The following is a 4,967-nucleotide window of genomic DNA, read 5'->3' as shown; positions in this document are numbered from 1 at the left end:
TGCAGCCAGTAACCCTGTTGGTGGAGCTGTAAATTGGTCCAGTCATTCTGGAAGCCAATTTGTAATGATGCTATAAGTGTTTGGGAAGTGCTAGATGCTTTGCTAAAAAGTGCACTTAGTGACAAATGCAATCAATCACCTCTGGCTGATTTCCTTGATCTCTGCTGAGAGAGAGGTGGGGGGGGGAGAGTTGGAGTTGGGGAGAAAGGATGGCCAAGGAGGGGGATATGTCATGTGATATGTCATTTACTTAGCCAACTGAGGTAAGTACATTGTTTGGCCACCAGATGGTACTTGAGCTACCTGTGAGCAGCCTCTTCACTACCTACCCCCCACTCCCACTCATCCCAGATTCAATTGCACTACAGCAGATCTGGTCCAAGATATACTTGAAAATGACCCAAAATACCAAATCTCTCATCCACTCACTGGAGCCCCCATTTTCACCCTTCCTTCAACAAAGGACTAGGTTCATACCCAGCTTAACCATAAAACTCCAAACTCAGAGGATTCAACTATTTGCCATTTATATATGTGTATTTTATTAACATAAGTATCATATGAAACTCAAATCAACAATAAAACCACGCTTCATATAGCAAACCATAATAACATTACATCCTGGGTTGATTTCTTCCTTTTTCTCCTAACCCCCTTCCTTGCCTGGGGAATGGAAGTGAACAGGTTTTAAAAACAACAGGAGTTTCCTCATAATGCTTTGAGAAAGCAGGGGAAGAAAGAAACCATGGAATAGAATTCTGCTTCATCTCATCTTTTGCAACTGCTAGTTTCACCCCAATCCATCCCCTACAACCTTTCTGGGCTCAGTTGCTCCTCACTTCCTCTAGTTATCATTCATATACATACATAAACACACACACATACATGTATATATATATATATATATATTTGTATATACTATATAGACTCCTATCCTATGCAAACACACTCCCTTATGTGCATGTGCATGTGTATAAATAAATATATATGTGTGTATGTTATGTGTGTATGTATATATATATATATATATATATATATATATATATATATATATTCTATACTATGCATTTCCTTTTGTGTACCTACCTCCATGAAGAATTCTTCAAAAAGAACACTTCATATTTGACTTTTCTGCAATTGCAGTCACAGGAATAAGGTGACCACATTTTTCCTTCTTTGTCTTAGTCTGTGGAAGTTTCTTTGAGAGCAAAAAAAAATGGAAACCCAAGAACTCTAGGAAATGTATGTGGATTTTCCACATGCATTTCCCATCTTTATGATCCTTTTTTTTACCCGGCCTCCTTGAATGTCTGAAGTGCACCAGGGCAACACTAATGCACTGTTGCTGGAGCTGTGAACTGATCCAACCATTCTGGAGAGTAATTTGGAGCCATGCCCAAAAGGCTTTAAAACTGTGCATACCCTTTGACCCAGAAATACCACTACTAGGTCTATATCCCAAAGAGATCATAAAAAAGGGAAAAGGACCCACATGTACAAAAATATTCATAGCTATTCTTTTTGTGGTAGCAAAGAATTGGAAATTGAGGGGATGTCCATCAATTGGGGAATGGCTAAACAAGTTGTGGTATGTGAATGTAATGGAATACTATTGTGCCATAAGAAATGATAAGCAGATGGATTTCAGAAAAACCTGGACTTACATGAATTGATGCTGAGTGAAATGAACAGAACCAAGAGAACATCATACACAGTATCAACAACATTTTGTGATAATCAACTGTGATAGACAATTTTTCTCAGCAATACAATGATCCAAGACAATGCCAAAAGACTTATGGTGGAAAATGCTCTCCACATTCAGAACAAGAACTATGGAGTCTGAATACCATTTTCACTTTTGTTGTTGCTTTTTTGTTATTGTTCTTGTTTATTCTTTCTTGCATTTCGTTCCTTTTGTTCTGATTAATGCAGAAATATGTTTAACATGATAGAAATGTATAACCTATATCAAATTGCTTGCTGGCCTTGGGAAGGGGGAGGGAAAGGAGGATGAGAGAAAAATTTGGAGCTAAAAAAATATTTTACGTGTAATTGCAAAAAATTAAAAATTTAAATTTAAAAATTAATAAAAATTTTAAAAATTAAAATAAAGTATACCGGGGCTACCATACCAAAAAATTAATTAAAATGCCCATATCTCTGATTGATTTGGCACCAAGAATATTAAAATTAGAATGACACAGAGAAGGGTGGTATGGCCCCTGTGCAAAGATGACATGCAAAATTATAAAATGTTCTGTATGTTTTGTGGTTCATGAGCATAATGGAATATCACTGTATTCTAAGAAATGGTGAATATGAAAATATAGAGATATATGGGAAGATATATGAACTGAGTCAAAGTGAAATAAACAGAATTAGGAAAAGAATATAGACAATTACTTCCATGATGTAATTTGAAAGAACAAGAAGAACCATCTAAGCCGAGTGCTATATCATTATGATCATGCTTGTTCCTGAAGAAGCAATGGGAAAATATACTGCTTTCCCTTATTTACTCAAGGAGACTATGTATACATAGATACATACAAGCACACAAAGTCAGATGTGGTTGATTTGTTAGCTAGTTTTACTAACTTGCTTATTCCCCCTTTTCTTTGTTCTTATGTTAATCAGTCAAGGGCAGCTAGATGACACAGTGGATAGATTACTGGGCCTGGAGTCAGGAAGACTTATCTTCCTCATTTACTAGCTGGGTGAGCCTGGGCAAGTCACCTACCCCTGTTTGCCTCAGTTTCCTCATCTGTAAAATGAGCTGGAGAAGGAAATGACAAACCACTCCAGTATCTTTGCCAAGAAAACCCTAAATGGGGTCACCAAGAGTTAGACATGACTGAAACAACTGAACAGCCACAACGTTAATCATTCAGTTAATCAGTAAGCATTTATTAAACACCTATTACATACCAGGCACTGTGCTAGACACCAGGGATACAAAGAAGAAAAAAAAACTACCTGGCCTCAAGGAATTTACATCCAATAGGAGGCAGCTAGGTGGTGAAGTGGATAGCATGCTGGAACTAGAGTCTGGATAGACCAGAGTTCAAATCTTACCTTAGGCACTCACTAGCTCTTTAACCAAGTCATTTAAGCTCTTTCAAGTTCAATTTCTCTGGGGGCAGCCAGGTAGCACAGTGGATAAAGCATTGGCCCTGGATTCAGGAGGACCTGAGTTCAAATTTGATCTCAGACATTTGACACTTACTAGCTGTGTGACTCTGGGTAAGTCACTTAACCCTCATTGCCTTGCGCCCCCTCCCCCAATTCAATTTCTTCATCTGTAAAAAGGGGATGATAGTACCACGTACCTCACAGAATTGTTATATGGAAAGTCCTTCCCAAATTTTGAAGCACAATATATGTGTGCTATTGTTATATATAGTGGATTTATGTCATATGTTATGTATAGTGGACTTATGTCTTACGTAGAGTATATGTATAGTGAACTTCTATCTTATTGGCTATTAGAATGATCAATGCCAGTTTTATCCCCTGCCTAACATGTGCTCCTCTATGACAGCTGGGTGGAGATCTGATTTCAACTCTGTATTTCCTCCAATGCCAAGCACAGGGTACCACACACAGCAGATACTTAATAAATGTTTGTCTTATTTTTGTCATTTTTGTTGCTGTTTGCTTTGTTTTGTTGTACTCGGACACGATTTCATTTTTGTAAGAAGCTTCCCATGTAGGAAACTTCTACCAGTGGAGGTAAGTACCTGCTCTGTACCTGATAGTATAGAGAGTTATCTGAGGCCCTGAAAGGTTGTGACTTTGCCAGTCACACAGCTGCCATGTCAGCCTGACACCAAGGACAGCTCCTTATACACTACTTCATGAAGCAGCCTCTTTGTTGTTGTCTTATTATGGGGCATATTGTCTGGGATGGCAGAAAGAGTCCTGAATTTGGAGTTAGAGTAACTTATCCTGATGTCCTGTGACCAGAGGGCCACAGGGTCAGTCTAAGGCTATGAAATCAAATCCTACTTCTGCCTCAATTTTATCTGGGATCAGCTATTGAAATGACTTTTGAAATAGTAGATTTCCAATTTTGTCCTCAAAGAAGAGATGAGAGAGCATCCCTCCCTCCCTTCTTTACTGTGGGAGTGTGGACATTAAATTGAATTGATGCTCTGCTATTTCCTGCCTGTGTGAGTTTAGACAAAACATTTCACCTCCTCAGGCTTCCTTCTAATTCCTCCTCTGTAGAATGGGAGGTAGGGGGAGGAGGAGAGGGAAGAAATAATATGAGATGGTTTCTAAGGTTCATCTCTTCCAACTTTCAATCCCTTTGTCCCAATGTTGGTGGTATCATAACATTTATGTATTTAAACTGTCCAAAGAGCAGGAAAGGGGGGTGGAGGTGGCAAAGAGCAGTAAGAAATGTGGACTCTGAGTCTTTTATCTGTATCCTTTAAGGTCTCACAAGCAGAAAAGTAATCCTGGCATTCTGGCTGGCTGGCTGAGCCAGGGACTATCAAATGCTGATACACAATCAATAAGTCAATTAGTGAGTACTTACTGTGTTCCAGGGCCCTGTGCTCAGCACGTTGGGGGATAAAAGGATATGCTCTAGTCCCTGTTTTCCTGGAGCTCAGAATATAGTAGGGACAGGGAAAAAGGCATAGATACAAATAGCCAAAATGTACGATGCACAAGAATTCCCTACTGAGTCACAGATATAAAGCCGGAAAGGACCTTACAGGCCACTTGTTCCAAACCTCATTCTACAGAAGAGGAAACTAAGGCCCATTTGAAGCAATTTCCCAAGGTTATACAGAAAGGAAATGTCAGTATGGGGAGAACGAATGCAGACTCTCCAAAGGAAACTCCTTGCACTGTAATTCTTCCTCTTCCCACTGTAACATTGTAATCAATGCTCTAGGAGATGTGGGAGGGGCTGAAGGGGATCAGGGAGAAGAGGGAAATAATGCTCTGGCTGA

The 4,967-nt window shown here is 39.2% G+C and overlaps 1 non-coding gene across 1 annotated transcript; it reads left to right on the top strand.

Moving 5' to 3' along the window:
• The first annotated feature begins 2,167 nt into the window (after nucleotides 1-2,167).
• On the top strand, nucleotides 2,168-2,270 carry LOC122744994. The gene has a single exon (XR_006355310.1). It is a non-coding gene; the product is annotated as a U6 spliceosomal RNA (small nuclear RNA).
• Nucleotides 2,271-4,967: the final 2,697 nt, after the last annotated feature.

This window comes from Dromiciops gliroides, chromosome 2, assembly GCF_019393635.1.
Source record: "Dromiciops gliroides isolate mDroGli1 chromosome 2, mDroGli1.pri, whole genome shotgun sequence".
NCBI lineage: Eukaryota > Metazoa > Chordata > Mammalia > Microbiotheria > Microbiotheriidae > Dromiciops > Dromiciops gliroides.
The sequence above is the reverse complement of the archived record's forward strand: the minus strand, read 5'-3'. Positions and strand labels throughout refer to the sequence as shown.